Source organism: Bubalus bubalis, chromosome 7 (genome assembly GCF_019923935.1).
Source record: "Bubalus bubalis isolate 160015118507 breed Murrah chromosome 7, NDDB_SH_1, whole genome shotgun sequence".
In the NCBI taxonomy this organism is placed as follows: domain Eukaryota; kingdom Metazoa; phylum Chordata; class Mammalia; order Artiodactyla; family Bovidae; genus Bubalus; species Bubalus bubalis.
Genome location: NC_059163.1, coordinates 46,404,793 through 46,422,088, shown reverse-complemented (window position 1 = coordinate 46,422,088; position 17,296 = coordinate 46,404,793). Strand labels below are relative to the sequence as shown.

General features: G+C 39.0%; 1 protein-coding gene across 10 annotated transcripts in view; it reads right to left on the bottom strand.

Moving 5' to 3' along the window:
- Window positions 1-16,756, bottom strand: part of CLOCK (clock circadian regulator) — a 121,867-nt gene extending 105,111 nt beyond the window's left edge. For 3 of the 10 annotated variants that reach the window (XM_044945871.2, XM_006058321.4, XM_006058326.4), the window contains exons 1-2: window positions 16,199-16,384; window positions 15,170-15,244 (exon numbers count right to left, since the gene is read on the bottom strand). The gene's annotated coding sequence lies outside the window, so the exon portion shown is untranslated. Of the gene's footprint in view, window positions 1-15,169; window positions 15,245-15,380; window positions 16,024-16,198; window positions 16,386-16,500 lie in introns of those variants that run through there. The other 7 variants (XM_044945872.2, XM_006058323.4, XM_044945873.2 and 4 more) reach the window with 5 other exon arrangements.
- Window positions 16,757-17,296: the final 540 nt, after the last annotated feature.

Below are 17,296 nucleotides of genomic sequence, written 5' to 3'. Positions count from 1 at the left end.
ATAAATTAACCCCAGAAGACTCACAAAGTATTCAGGTACAGAAGAAAAGGATTAAACAATCAAAATATCCTTAAGACACTCCTAAAGAAAGTGCATTCAAAGAAACAAAAACAGAATGCTACAATGATACAGATTTTACAACACCCAGAATTGTTGTAAATACTTTACAAATATGAACTCCTTTGCCCACAAAGTAGTTATCCTCATTTCATAGTTCAGAAACAGAGCACAGAAAGGTTAAATAATTTACCTAAGGTCATATGGTAGTGGAGCTGGGATCTTAACAGACACAGTCTAGCAGTCTAGTTCTATTATATATGCTTTTAACAACTATACCATGTTGCCTCCTGAAATAACACAAACAGAAAATAAGCAAAGGTACTGGAATACTTACAATCTGCTTACAGACATTCACAGAAAAGCAGGAACATATAGCTAAAGAAATCTGTAATAAGGAATAAAAAGGCAATGACAGAAAACATAAGAGATATGACATAAGGATCAAACCAGAAAGCCAATATTCTGCTGATGAGCATTCCAAAGTGAAAGAACATAGAAAACCAAGAAATATTACCAAAAAACAGTGAGAACATTTCCCATTACCTGAACAGAAATACTGGCATTTCAATGGAAAAGGTCTATCAACTCCAGAGAGTTCAGATAGAATAACAACAACTCACAACTAGACACAGGGCTTCACTGAGGGCACAATGGTAAAGAATCCACCTGCCAATGTAGCAGACACAGGCAATGTGGGTTCAATCCCTGGGTTGGGAAGATCTCCTGCAGGAAGAAATGGCAACCACTCTAGTATTCTTGCCTGGAAAATTCCATGGATAGAGGAGCCTGGCAGGCTACAGCCCATGGGGTCGCAAAAAGAGTCAGACACAAGTGACCTACTAGGCATATACCTAGATATGTTAACTATAAAATTCCAGAACTACAAAGACAACAGTAAGATACTAAAGTTTCCAAAGAGAGAGAGGGAAAGGGTTATAAAAATATAACAAGACTCAGGGTAGCATCAGATTTCCTACCATCTTGATCTAAACAGAACAGAGAAAAGCTCCTAAGTTCAAAAGGAAATTCACTCTGAATCTAAATTTCTACACTCAAACTATCAAGCAATTATGAACCAGGAAAAAGCCATGTTTAGGCATTCAAGAATGTTTCATCTTAAGTATCCTGTATATTGATGTTAATTTGGAACATATTCCAGCAAACAGGAGGAGAATGCCATGAAACAGGAAGATGCGATATCTAAGGAACAATAAACCTAACCCAGAAATGCAGTGAAAGAATATCTCAGAATGTTAGATACTCAGCAGGCTTCCTTCTTATGAAGACTGAAGGAAGAAGTAGGAAAACTCTAAAAGGGATGTCTCTAGGAAAACCAGGGATTCCTTCCAACAAATAAGATACTGTGATTCAAGCAGGAAACATTTCTACCAAAGAAAAAAAGGTAATTACAGACTGCAGGAGGGGAAGATGAACAAGATTAAACAAACAACTCAGAATACAAGGCAAACTAGTGGCATGATTATGAAAAAATTTGCCCTAAGATAACCAAACTTACCTTGATATCCTATTTTTTTTGAGTTCCATTATAACTTTGTACTCATGAAAAACAAACAGCTCAATAAGTAACTGTAATTTATTGTGTTCAGCTTTTAGAACCAACCTACTGAAAAGCCTGAATGTTTTTGTTTTGTTTTGACCATACCATGCAGCATGCAGGGTCTCAGTTCCCCCACCAGGGATCAAACCTGTGCCCTCTGCATTGGGAGCGTGGAGTCTTAGCCACTGCAATGTCTTAATCTCATTATACAACAGAAAAAAAGGTTATGTGATCAACCTGGTCAAACACAAAAGAAAAGGTAGAAATGAAAGTGAAGGAGAAGAAAAGACAAGATAGAGAAATGGATAAAGGCCCTACTATCCTTATCTTACATAGTAGGAATGTAAAATATGTCTAAGAAACATTTTATTTACAACTGCACAGGTACCAAATGAAAACATTATACTGTTTCAAACTTTGGGATGAAGAGAGATGAGTGATTAGATTAAGGACAGCAAAAGTAAGCTAAATCCTCATCACTCTCAGCAAAATCAAGAGAATAATTTAAAGTGAATTAATCAAGAAATAAACCTTACCTGCCTCCTGACAAACCTGTATGCAGGTCAAGAAGCAACAGTTGGAACTGGACATGGAACGATGGACCAGTTCAAAATTGGGAAAGGAATACATCAAGGCTATAAATTGTCGCCCTGCTTATTTAACTTATATGCAGAGTACGTCATGAGAAGTGCTGGACTGGATGAAGCACAAGCTGGAATCAAGATTGCGGGAAAAACATCAATAACCTCAGATATGCAGATGACACCACCCTTATGGCAGAAAGCGAAGAGGGACTAAAGGGCCTCTTGATGAAGGTGAGACTGAAAAAGCTGGCTTAAAATTCAACATTCAAAAAACTAACATAATGGCATCTGGTCCCATAACTTCATGGCAAATAGATGGGGGAAATATGGAAACAGATTTTATTTTCTTGGGCTCCAAAATCACTGCAGATGGTGACTGCAGCCATGAAATTAAAAGACACTTGCTCCTTGGAAGAAAGGCTATGACACACCTAGACAGCATATTGAAAAGCAGAGACATTACTTTCCTAACAAAGGTCTGTAGAGTCAAAGCTATGGTTTTTCCAGTGGTCATGTATAGATGTGAGAGTTGGACCATAAAGAAGGCTGAGCACTGAAGACCTGATGCTTTTGAACTGTGGTGCTGGAGAAGACTCTTGAGAGTAATCTTGGACAGCAAGGAGATGAAACCAGTCAATCCTAAAGGAAATCAATCCTAAATAGTCATTGGAAGGACTGATACTAAAGCTGAAGCTTCAGTAGCACCTAATGTGAAGTGCTGACTCATTAGAAAAGACCGTGATGCTGGGAAAGATTGAAGGCAGGAGGAGAAGGGGATGACAGAGGATGAGATGGTTGGATGGCATCACTGACTCAATGGACATGAGTTTGAGCAAGCTCCAGGAGATGGTGAAGGACAGGGAAGCCTGACATGCTGCAGTCCATGGAGTCACAAAGAGTTGGACACGACTGAGAGACTGAACAATGACAACAAATCAAGAAATAAAAGCAGATCTCAGTAAAGAAAAGCCTAGGACCAGGTGGCTTCACAGGAAAAAATTCTCCAAAACATTTAAAAAATATACCAATCCTCCTCAAACATTTCCAAATAATTAAACAGGAAGGAACATTTTCACCTCATTTCTTGATGCCAGTACTACTCTGATACCAAAAGCAGAAAAAGACACAACACAAAAAAAATACAGACCAATATTCCTGATGAATACTGATGCAAAAATCCTCAGACAAAATATTAACAAATCAAATTCAATAGCACATTAAATGGATTATATACCGTGATCAAGTGGTTATTTATACCCAGAATGCAAGGATGATTTAAACCATGAAAATCAACCACTGTCATATACCACATCAACTGAATGAAGATGGTGGGGAAGATGACTTCAAGTAATGAAGGCATTTGACAACATCAAACATTCTTTCACAATAAAAACACTAAACAAACTAGAAACAGAAGCAAACCACCTCAACATAACAACAGCCATATAAGAAACAGTCATAGCTAACATCATATTCAATAATAAAAAATGAAAGCTTCTGGACTGAAAGAAAACTGAAAAATTATGGACAAAGCAAGGATGCCTATTTGCATCACTTGTATCCAACATAGAGCTGGAAATCCTAGCTAAAGCAATTAGGCAAGAAGAGAAACAAAAGTCATTCAAATATGGAAGGACGAAGCAAAAAATTACCTCTGTTCACAGATCGTATGATCATATATGCAGAAAACCCTAAAGATTTCACACGTAAAAAGCCGGTTAAAACAAATAAATGACTTTAGCAAAGTTGCCCAATACAAACTCAAACATTCAAAAATCAGTTCTGCTGCTAAACATTACTAATGAACTAAAGAAATTTGAGTAGACAACTACATTTACAATAGCACCAAAAAAAAAAAAAAAAATGGAGGAATAAAGTTAACCAGAGAGGTGAAAGCATGTACAATGAAAACTATAAAATATAGCTAAAAGAAATCAAAAGACAATCTATGTTTGTGGATTGGAAGACATGTGGAAAATTCTTAAAGAGATGGGAATACCAGACCATCTGACCTGCCTCCTAAGAAATCTGTATTCAGGTCAAGAAGCAACAGTTAGAACTGGATATGGAACAACAGACTGGTTCCAAATTGGGGAAGGCATATGTCAAGGCTGTATACTGTCACTCTGCTTATTTAACTTATATGCAGAGTACATCATGAGAAACGCTGGGCTGGAAGAAGCACAAGCTGGAATCAAGATCGCCAGGAGAAATAACAATAACCTCAGATATACAGATGACATCACCCTTATGGCAGAAAGCGAAGAAGAACTAAAGAGCCTCTTGATGAAAGTGAAAGAGGCGAGTGAAAAAGCTGGCTTAAAACTCAACATTCATCGCAGCACTGTTTATAATAGCCAGGACATGGAAGCAACCTAGATGTCCATCAGCAGATGAATGGATAAGAAAGCTGTGGTACATACACACAATGGAGTATTATTCAGCCATTAAAAAGAATACATTTGAATCAGTTCTAATGAGGTGGATGAAACTGGAGCCTATTATACAGAGTGAAGTAAGCCAGAAAGAAAAACACCAATACAGTATACTAACGCATATATATGGAATTTAGAAAGATGGTAACAATAACCCTGTGTACGAGACAGCAAAAGAGACACTGATGTATAGAACAGTCTTATGGACTCTGTGGGAGAGGGTGGGAAGATTTGGGAGAATGGCATTGAAACATGTAAAATATCATGTATGAAATGAATTGCCAGTCCAGGTTCGATGCATGATACTGGATGCTTGGGGCTGGTGCACTGGGATGACCCAGAGGGATGGAATGGGGAGGGAGGAGGGAGGAGGGTTCAGGATGGGAACACATGTATACCTGTGGCGGATTCATTTTGATATTTGGCAAAACTAATACAGTTATGTAAAGTTTAAAAATAAAATAAAATTTAAAAAAAAAACCAAAACTCAACATTCAGAAAACTAAGATCATGGCATCCGGTCCCATCATTTCATGGTAAATAGATAGGGAAACAATGGAAACAGTGACAGATTTTATTTTGGGGGGCTCCAAAACCACTGCAGATGGTGACTGCAGCCGTGAAATTAAAAGACACTTGCTCCTTGGAAGAAAAGTTATGACAAACCTAGACAGCATATGAAAAAGCAGAGACATTACTTTGCCAACAAAGGTCCATCTGGTCAAAGCTGTGGTTTTTCCAGGGGTCACGTATGGATGTGAGAGTTGGACTATAAATAAAGCTGAGTGCTGAAGAATTAATGCTTTTGAACTGTGGTGTTGGAGGAGACTCTTGAGAGTCCCTTGGACTGCAAGGAGATCCAACCAGTCCATCCTAAAGGAAATCAATCCTGAATATTCATTGGAAGGACTGATGCTAAAGCTGAAAGTCCAATACTTTGGCCACCTGATGCTAAGAACTGACTCACTGGAAAAGACTCTGATGCTGGGAAAGATTGAAAGTGGGAGGAGAAGGGGACAGCAGAGGATGAGATGGTTGGATGACATCACTGATTCAATGGACATGAGTTTGAGCAAACTCCAGGAGATAGTGAAGGACACGGAAGCCTGGCATGCTGCAGCTCATGGGGTCACAAAGAGTCAGATACAACTTAGCGACTGAACAACAACAAGGGAGAGAGAACTTTTCAGGTTGATAGGAACTTTCTGTATCTTCATTGTGGTAGTGGTCACAAAAACGTATACATCTATGAAAATTCAACATGTATACTTACACTGAGTGCATTTTAACATATAAAAATTATATCCCAATAAATCTGCTTTTTTTTCCTTAAATTTGGCTTTTTTACTAGGTCTGAAACTAAAACCCCACTACCTAAAGCCTACAAGAAGAATGTTTAATACAAAATTGCTCATGAAAATTGCGTTCTTCTGTGAAGCTTTAAAAACCAATAGGGAAGGAGTTTCCGGGTGGCTTAGTGTTGGGATTTGGCACTACTGCTGCCATGGCCTCGGCGTGACCCCTGGTCGTGGAACTGAGGCCCCATAAGCCACAGCCAAAATATCAAAACAGCAACAACAAGGAGTTGTCTATATCCGAGTAGGATGCAACAGTTTGCAACAGGCCAATATCCTTCTTGAGAACAACCAGAAAAGCTAAATAAATTATAAAAATTATATTTTTAAAGGCAGTACAGAGATGTCCTTAAAGCATGGGAGACAATAAGGTCTACAACTCCAAAGAAGGGGAAATTTTTTCAAGGTGTTTAGATGATCTGCAGTTGTCTTTTCCCAGGGGGTATTTCCAGATTATAGGATGGGGTGAAGGCTGAAAAACTTGAGATTTGGCCTGTATGAAATGCTGCTGCTAAGGAACCAAGAAGTCAGGAAAGCTTTTGGTGTTCACACAAGGCTGAAGTAACAAAAATGGGAAACTGCAGAGACCTCAAACTCAAGGATATTTGTTTAATTTTAAAAAATGCAGAGTTAAAAAGCTAAATAATAACTGAAAAACTTGAGAAGCAAAGTGAAATTTCCCATGTTTGGCATTACCAAGGGGATAAAGACTACCAGGCTTTGAAATGAAAGTCTTAGAAAACCACACCCTATAAATAACATAAAGAAGAGTATCACCAAACTACTCAAATAGCAACCCAGCCTTCACATAAATTAAAGTGACTGGCTCCCTATTCTATCTGCCTGAAAGAAAAGGTAAACACCCTCTGGCAGAACATACTTGGTAATGCTTGCTTTATTTTGTTTTTTAATTCACAATGTCTGGCATTCAATCAAAAATTACAGGACATAAACAAAAATAATCAACCAACTTGACCTAATTGATATTTATAGAACACTCCACCCAACAACAGAATACAAATTATTTTCAAGCACACATGGAGCATTTACTAAGATCATATCCTGGGCCATAAAACAAATCTCAACAAATTTAAAAAGATCCAAGTTATAAACGTATATTCTTTCATCACAATAAACTTAAAAATAACAGATCTCTGGAAAACCCTCAAATTTTTGGAGACTAAATAATATAAATAATCTATAGGCCAAAGAAGACATCAAAAAGTAAATTAAAAAATAATCTGAACTGAATGAAAATAAAATATATATATATATATATATATATTTAAACTGGTAAGCAATATTTAAGGGAAATTTATACCACACATATATTAGGGGGAAAAGATCACAAATTAATGACCTCAGCTTCTATCTTAAGAAACTAGAAAAAGAAAACAAACTAAGCTCAAAGTAAGTTAAAGAAAGGAATTAAGATCAGAGAAGAAATAAGGAAACAAAAAACAGGAGAACTAGAGGAAATCAGTTAAACCAAACACTGGTTCTTCAAGAATCTTAATAAAAGTTAATAAATCTCAAGCCAGACTGATCAGGGAAAAAAGACAGAAGACACAAATTATCAACATCAGAAATGATACCAAATCTCTGTAGATTATACTGATATTACACTCACAATATATTCTACAGCTATTTAAAGGACAATCCACTCCAGTACTCTTGCCTGGAAAATCCCATGGACGGAGGAGCATGGCAGGCTATAGTCCATGGGGTCACAAAGAGTCGGACACGACTGCGCAACTTCACATACTTAAGATATAAACAACTTTACTAATTCAACAACTTAGACGAAATGGGCAAGTTCTTTGAAACACCTGTCAACGTACAGAGAGAAAGAATCCCACAACTACATGAAAAACAATCAACAGGAAAACAATGTATGTAGATGAATGAACGATGCAGATACTGAAATTATTTAATAGACAAGTATGTACACAATTATAATAAGTATGTTCAAGAGAACTGGAGTTTATTAAAAATCTATAAAACAGGATCAATGAATGTTTTAAAACTCAAAGTTATAATGTAAAATTAACACATTTTCACTTGGAGAAAAATAAGGTAGTTTTTGGTGTACTGTAAGATAGTTCATTATAAGATATCCAATTGAAGTACGGAGAGAAAAAAAATTTTTAAGAGACATTTGAAACATGAAGATAGAGTGTAATAAATGTTTAAATTAGAATCCATAAAGGATGAGACAGGCAGAAGCAATAATTGAAGATGTAATGACAGAGAACTTTCCAAAACTAAAAGGCACCAAGCTACGTATTCAAAAAAGCTCTAGGAACATTAAGCAAAATATAAAGAAAACCACACCTCAACATGTCACAGTCAAATTGCTAAAAAAATAAGAGAAGAAAAAGTATTCTGAGAAGTCCTTTGAGAAAAATAGAAGACATTATTATTAGCAAGACATACACTGATACATTACCTTCAATAAGACTTAAACAGAAAGAAGACAATAAAATAACTATCAATGTAGAGTTCTATACCCTGTGAAAATATTATTTTAAAAAGGTGAAATTAAGATGTTTTCAGATGAACAAAAAAGGAAAAATTCACTGTCAGCAGGTAGACCAGTATTAAAACATACTACTAAAGGAAGCTATTCAGACAGAAGGAAAAAGAACCCGGACAGAAACACAGAAAATGTAAGAAAGGAGAACCCTGGAAAGGGTAAATATGAACAAAAATTGTCCAAAAGCATACTGTTCTCTGGCGTTTAAAAGTATAAATAAATGCAGAATGGTAATAATGCAAAAAGGCTGGCATATGAGTTAATACGTAAGAAACAGCCATTATTGGAGAATGGTAAAAGTAATAATTTGAACTATCTGTATTATAAATAATTTGCATTGTAAGTCAAGTATGCTTATTGTATGCAACCTCAAGAATAACCCTTAATGGTATAATGAAAGTATAACTAACTAATTAATAGGAAAAATGGGGAAAAATTAGATTAACACACAAAAAAGAGCAAAACAGGAGTGATAAAAAGGAAAGCAAAACAGAAGATTCAAAGAGAAGTCAAACTCAGCTATTATTAGCAAAAATGTAACTACAATAGACCCCTGATTAACACAGGTTTAAACTCCCTAGGTCACCTGTGCCCAGATTTTTTCCCAGCAGTAAATACTTGAGTAACACATGAGCTGTGATTGCTTGAATCAAATGGGGAACACTGGATACTGAGGAACCACAAAAGGGGCCAACTATAAGTTATACGTGGATTTTTTACTTTTCCAATTAAGCAGAGAGTTAGCACCCCTAACTGCCACGTTGCTCAAAGGTCAACTGAAAACAAAGTAAAAAACTAAAACTAAATAAAAAAAAAAAAGGCCTTCCCTGGTGGCTCAGTGATAAAAGAATCTGCCTGCAACACAGGAGACTTTGGGTTTGATCCCTGGATCAGGAAGATCTCTTGGAGAAAGAAATGGCAATCCATTCTAGTACTCTTGCCTGGGATATCCCATGGACAGAGGAGCCTGGCAGCTACAGTCCATGGGGGTGCAAGAGAAAACACAATTTAGTGACTACACAACAACAAAGATAAAAAATAATGAAAATATGACTTGACAACTAAAGATATTCAGAAAACATGATGAGAGGAAAAAAGTAGTTTATAAAACTGCATTTTATTCCACTTGCTATAAAATTTTAACACATACATGTATACACACAAACACACCCCAACTACCTTAGAAAATGCTGAAAAAAAAATATTAACGGAGAGCTTCATCCCTGGGATTTTGGGTAATTTTTTTTAATCACAGATTTTCTTTGTAGTTTTTAATACTTTAACTCTTTTCCAAGAAACAAGATTCGTTAACCACAAAACTATTTTCAAAGCAAAAAAAAATCAAACCAAAAATCTTAATGATCATCTCTGACAAGTAAAAGACTCAAAAAAATATATAATAATGTGATCAAGTCTAAAAAGAGGCTAAACAACATAAATTTGTCTCACACAAACTCTACATGAAACAGGCACCTTTATAATGAAAAATACAGTATATCATCAACCACTTCTGATGGAGACAAAAATTATCAAGTAAGAAAACAGCTTTTTCCATTAATTAATGTTACTCTCATTTCTCTTCCTGCTTCTAATAAAAATCTGTGAAATTTCTATAGAACTATATAAGTTATAAAATAAAATTGGAGTTCTAACATTTTGCATTTTAATTTGTGGGTTTTTTCCAAAGTAACCTCTAATATTATTTCAACTAAAATTTAGGTTTCAACACAGGAAAACCAAATCACCAGTCTTTCAAAACTCTACTTGGCAAAGGGATTTCAGAGAAATATGCAATACCAAGTATCTTGGCAACATTTTCTAATAACATTTCATTGTTCTAAGTTACATAAAAAGGTCAAGTACTCTCAAATTCTGGAGAAGGAAATGGCAACCCACTCCCGTATTCTTGCCTGGAGAATCCCATGAACAGAGGAGTCTGGCAGGCTACAGTCCATGGGGTCGCAAGGAAACGGATACAACTGAAGTGACTTAACACACACACTCTCAAATTCTCTACCTAGAAACAAAATTCTAAGCAACTTACGGAAATTAGGATTCTCCTCCCAAAAAACAAAAGCCATGTTTGGTACACACTATGAAAGTAACAAAACAACAGAAATAATAACAGCTAACATTTTTTATTGAACTATTAACTATATGATACTCATTGTTCTAAGCAATTTGCATGTACTGTTTAATCCTCACATAATATTACGAACTAGCATTATTGTCATTTCATAGATGAGAAATTGAGGTAACATTTGTCCAATCACTAGTAATAAGGCCAGGATGTGAATGCCAAGCAGGCTAGCTGTAGAGCCCTGCACTCTTAATCACTACACCAAGCTACAGACAGAAGTAATTAAGATCTTGTTAAAATAGTTTGCTGTTATTAAATTTCAAGCAATAAATAATAATAATTTTTATTCAACATAAAACCAGATATTTTAATGATCTGATCATGTCACTGAAAATAAATGAACAGAAGAAATAAATACCTAAAAACTTTCTATTTTTGTGACAAAAAAGAAAAAAGTAAAAAACAGTTGCTATCAAAATAGTCACAGAAACCTGAGAAAACATGTAACTTCCAAAAAATGACAACAGAAGACACATTAAAACTACTGTACTGAGCTTTAATATCATATCTATTTTCTATTGAAAATAGGTTAATCAGTTTTTCTCCCTGACTTAATCTAGAGGATACAGATACCTAAGAGTTGTATAAAATGTCACAGAAATCCTACAGAAAGGTAATGTGAATTCTTTGGGTGAAAGTATTCTTTCTTAGTATTAAGATTTTCCTTTTAAGGAAGTTTTGAAGCAATCAAACAAACTCTCTGTAAAAAATATTATAGCTTAAATTTTAATGGAATGTGTTCAAACTGCTTCACAGATACCTACCCTGTTTTTCAGAAATATTTCTGAAAAATAAAATGTAAATCACATTCTAAACAGTATCTTATAAAGGTTAAAAATAATACATAAAAATTTATTTTTTTAAAGTGATTTTTCTGTAAACTTCTAACACTTAAAATAGTAAGTAGAATTACATCTTTGTGAAATACACACTTAAAACAAGTAATAACTCAAAGATGAGATTCTACTTACAAGGATGAGCTTAGGTAATCTAATATTCATATAATCAAAAGCATAGAGAAAAACAGGAATCTCTTACCCACCTAATTCACAGAAGTTACACCCAACAGAGCTATAAAAATGACTAACTGATGGTTGTAATCTATAAATATAAATGCCATTTTAACAATTACAGTCAATTAGTAAGATTAAATTGTTCTGACACTAAAAAGTTTTCTATAATTCATTCAATGCCACCTAGAATTTAAGACTCAGAAAAGGATAAAATATAAAGTACAATACTGGGACAATGCCTGAAAGAAACTATGAAAGTTTCTTTCTTTTTTTTTTTTTTTTTTTAACTTTATGCATCTGCAACGAACTGGAAAGAAATACAAACAATAGAAGGTAATTTTGCTGTAATGAGGAACTTTGACAGATTTTTCACCATAATGCTGTTTGCCTTCACAGTTTAAAATATTTCAGAAAATAAGTATTTTATTTGACACAGCACAAGAAGTAAAAATATGGGGGAGCGAGTACATTAAATATGTGCTTTGAGGAAAAAAATGATAGGAAAAAACAATTTACTTTTAATACTAACATTGCCTGAAACATTAGATGGCAGACAACAGTTAACCAGCAGACTTAAATCTCCTATTCTCCAAATCCTGAAATCTAAGAGAGGCTATATTATAATTATCAAGTAAAACATCAAATGGTTCTTTCTAGTGGGAGAGAGTAAAAAAACAAGAATAAGCCATCAGTTAGTGCCTGCTATGAGGACACAACTTAACTCCTTACTGTCTTACCCCTTAAGAGCTAAGACAAGCTAAATTTGCTCTATCCTTTCCTAACTATTTTAAATGTCATGAAATATCTCTACTCTCCATTCAAACTCCATGCCCATAAATATAAAAAGCTGGAAACAGTCTTACAAACCTTAGGTATGTTCTTCTTCTGGAATCTATCATTTCCTAACTTGGGTTACAATCATTACACACATGCTCTTTTAAGGGTGTGTGTGTACTCAGACCGGAGAAGGCAATGGCACCCCACTCCAGTACTCTTGCCTGGAAAATCCCATGGATGGAGGAGCCTGGTGGGCTGCAGTCCATGGGGTCGCTAAGAGTCAGACATGACTAAGGGACTTCACTTTCACCTTTTACTTTCATGCATTGGAGAAGGAAATGACAACCCACTCCGGTGTTCTTGCCTGGAGAATCCCAGGGACGGGGGAGCCTGGTGGGCTGCCATCTATGGGGTCGCACAGAGTTGGACACAACTGAAGGGACTTAGCAGTAGCAGCAGCAGTGTACTCAGTCATGTCCAACTCTTCAGGGAAGGGTCAACTGTACTGTATCCTCTATGTATCTCACAGGTTAGTAAAGAGTCTTGACTAATAGCCAACTCTATCACCTAAAAAGAATGAAGTCGTAGTAATTATTCTCAGCTCAGTTTAAAAACAAAATGAAACAAAACAACAACCAAAAAACACCTCTGGAACTATTAGAAAGGTAATGTTCTGAGAAGTATGTATACAACTTGTCTGCTGTCATTAAACCAAAAACCAGACCAAAAAGCTTCTTCTCCTGTTTCCCCAGCTGGATTCCTTCCAAGTAAATCAATGTCTCTTATTTAAAGACAAAGCATGCTTAGGTTCAAGTCAGAGGACCAGGAGAGGCTCAGTCGCTTAACTTTCTGACATGTCCAATCCAGGTCATTTCCCTGTCCTGTGAGTAGTACCAGAGCTCACAGTAGAGACAAACTAACAAAGCAGACAATCAAGACAACTTAATTTCTGAGATTAAAAGTCTATGTAAATACACAGAAAAAGAACTCAAAGGTTATATAACAATGTAACAGTAGTTATCTCTGGGGAGAGATGAGATGGAAATGAAGTATATAAAAAGCGCTTTCACCTATTATAAATACATTGTATTGTTCAAATTTTTCCTGAACATTGACTTACTTTAATGTTTTCCAAAAGAATGAACAGACCTATACGGAATTCAAATGAAAATTAAATGCCATTTGCAGAAAATTGACTACCAGAGACCTACAGATCAAAGAGAAATAAAATTATCCTATCCTCCAAAATAAAAAGGAATGCTATACAACAAAAATGCCCATAGCAACTGTCTCCCACTACTCAACATTCACTACTCTGATTATACGATATTAGCCACCAGAAGAATTTTGAGTACCCTCCCCCCTGAAATTACATACTGTTTTCAGCAATCCATTAAGTCATAAAAAATTTTCAGCGTTTGTACCAACAGAACATTGACTCTCATTTTTAATTCTCTGTAAGTACTGTATCTATATACAGGATCTCTCTCTAAACACACACACATATAAATTTACATGCAGTTCACGTCTGACTGCCTTGAGAAAGTATTTCCCCATCTGAAAAGCAAACTATCTAGACAAGCAATTCCACTGTCATTTTAATGGAGAGTTCATATTCTCCAACTATTTGTCATCACAACTTTGGGGTTAAAAAGAGTAAAAGTAAAATTGTATACAACTAGGATTTCTGGGGAAAAAAGCAGCAGGAAAAACTATGCTCTGAACACAGCATAAGCCAAAATGTCAAATGTAAATAATGTCATATATTTTAGCAAAATATGACTAAACATTTTTAAAAGTTAAATTTGTAACATTTTGGAGCCTAGAGAGCCATACTTAAAACTTTCTGTCAAGTTTAGGTCGTGTCCCCTTAAAAAAAAAAAAAAAAAAAAAAACCACTAAGAGAAACCATATTAAAAACGGCCAAAATTACTACAAATTAGGAAAGAAAGAAATTATTTTGAGCAAATTATTTTGGAGAGAAGGATTTTTGTTTAATCTAGTTTACGAATTAATATAGTCACAAATACTTTAAAATATAAAGGCATACAGTGTACGTGTCATTTCCCACCATCCCCTCATCAGGTTACTCCTCCCTCTGCTGCTGCTGCTGCTAAGTCGCTTCAGTCGTGTCCGACTCTGTGCGACCCCATAGACGGCAGCCCACGAGGCTCTCCCGTCCCCGGGATTCTCCAGGCAATAATACTGGAGTGGGTTGCCATTTCTTTCTCCAACCCCTCCCTCTACCCAACCATTATCAATTCTCCACTATCCTGCCCCGCCAGTTTCTTTATACTTATAAAAAACAAACACAAATTTATATTCCTATTCCATGGGTGCCTCGTTAGCACACAAAGTAGCACATTATTCACGCTGTCCTGTATCTTGTTTTTTTCACTTTATAACATACTTTGGAGATCTTTCCATGTCATTACACACAAAGCTTCCTCATTCTCTTTCATAGCTGATTATGACTACCACAACTTTCATCAATCTTCTTCAGGCTAAACTTTAATGACATTCTATAGTTAACTACTTAACATCTGAGTTAAGTTTCTCCTCCCAGATCTAAAAGCAGACAAAACAACTCATTATTTAAATTACATCCTTTGTAGAACGTTTATTTTCCAACCAGGTAGAGGAAAAAGTCGCACAATTTTATCACTTAAAATGAAGATACAAATTAGAATGCAGACTTCAAGTGAAATTACCTTTTTTTGATTGGGGCATCAGCGTAACGGCCAAATCAACAATGACTAAAAGTTCCTTCTAGTGCTTTTCTTTCACTGTAAAAGAAAACACTGTTGTTGCTTTTCTAAGGTTAGAAAGCCTTCAAGTCGTATAGCGTGGCATTCTAATAGCAAGCAACCGCCACCTGATTTGATCTTTCATTCCCCAAGTCAGAGGCCGAGGTTTTTTTACCTGTCAGGATTCTGCTATTAGCAACAGGACTTGTACACCAGCGAAAACGCACTCAAGAATGTAAGCTCTGCGGCGCTACGCGTCGGAAATTACTCTCCCGGGGCCAGCACACCAGGACTAGCTAGAGTCCAGCTTCGCAGGCGAAAAGGTTTCCATAAGAATAAGCCGCCGTGGTGACCCGGAGCGGGCGGGCGCGGGTGGACTCAAGGAAGGAAGACCGGCGCCGCCCCGGGAGCGTTCGAACCCGCGCAGCGGCTCCAGTCGGACGCGAGGAGTAGCGCGTTCCCCGGGGACCCAGCCCCGGAACCGCGACCACTAACGGAACCAGCCCACGGGCGGCGGCGGCCGCCGCTCGGACTGCGGGCTGCGGCGCGCGGGCCGGGTGCCGGGAAGGCGGGGGTTCCCCGGAGGAGCTGGCCGTCCCGGCGCCCCATTGGGCGCCGCTCCAAACGTGCCCGAGTTGTGACAGGAATAAAGTGGGTCACAAGGCCTAGCGGGTCCCCAGCCAAAGCCCTCTCCGCACCGGCTCTTCGGCTCTCCCAGCCGCTCTGCCGCTCGAATCGGCCTCAACCCAAGGGCGCGCTCCGGCCACCCGGCCCCGCCGCGCACCCCAATCCCGCCCCTGCCCCGCAGGTAACCCCAGCTGTCCCGAAAGGCCCTTCAGACGGGGCGGGCCTCCACCCCAACTCCCGAGAAAAGACACACTCGAGCGATAAGCAAAACTTGGGCTTCAGCGCCAGCCCGCCCCTCCCCTGGCCGCCGCCCCCCGGCCCCACACACACCGCCCTCCTGCTCCCCCCACTTCCCGGCGCCCTCACCGTGTGGCTTGCGGCGGCTCCGGCTTCTTCCCTCCCCCACCCTGGAGTCCAGCTGCGGCGACTCGGAACCACTAGCCTTGCAGCGTCCTGAAGGCGCTGCGGCTCCCAGCTTTAGCAGCACCCTGAGGCTGAGTGGCGCCCCTAACCCACCCCTCCAAAAATTCACCGCTACAGCCGCCCTCAACTCCTCCCCCTCCCTTCCCTTCCCCTCCTCCACCGGCACCGGGACCACGCATGCGCCGCTCAGGCCAGCCTGCCGGCGGACGTCAGGCCCCAGGCCCACCCGGCGGGGCGCCACTCACCGGGAGCGCGCACGCGTCGGCGGCCAGATTTCCTTCGCGCTCTCGGTCTTGGGGGTTTCCTTTTTTAAGCCGGTAGCCGCAAGAAGAGTCTGTGATTGCGCTCCCTCCCGGCGCATGCGTAGTCAGTGACCCCCTGCGGGCTCCGACTGCCGGCGCTTTTCGTTCGTCCCTCCCCTCACTATCCCTTTCCCCGGTGCGTCTCGGTGCGCATGCGATGTGCTCCGTTAGGCAGCTCGGAGCTGCGATGGGGATCCCGGGCGCCGGAGGAGACTCCTGCTCCCTAGGCTACGCGTCTGCGCGATCCGCGGCTGCCGCCGGGCGTGCAGGAAAGCCGAAATCTCCCCGGCGCCCCTTTCCTCGCACGGGTTACTGGAAAGCAAGGGAGGCGGGGCCTGGTTAGCTGCGGAGGGTGCGGCCGGTCCCGGGAGTTTAGATCAGGGTGGCTTTGGCTTTTACCCTGGATGCGGGAAGCGAGGACAGAGGAGAGTTTCTTGTATAAGGGATCCCGAAGCCAAAAGGGACCTTGTCTTTCTCGAAAAGCAAATCACTTTGCCAATGCCAGGGGAAAAAAATCGGGCGGGCGAAAAGACTTTTCCCCCTCATCCGGTGGCATCACTTGCGTTTTGTCTCTTGGGACGGGAAGAGGGCATTTGTGAAGGTGACTGGCACTCCAGACTCCTCCTCTTTCTTCTCCTGGAAGTGCACTGCTTTAGTCGCTTCTTTTTGGAGAGTGGGCCTGGGGAGACCGGACATGAGTCCTTGGCTGGAGGGCCGAGGCCAAAGAAGATAACGGACG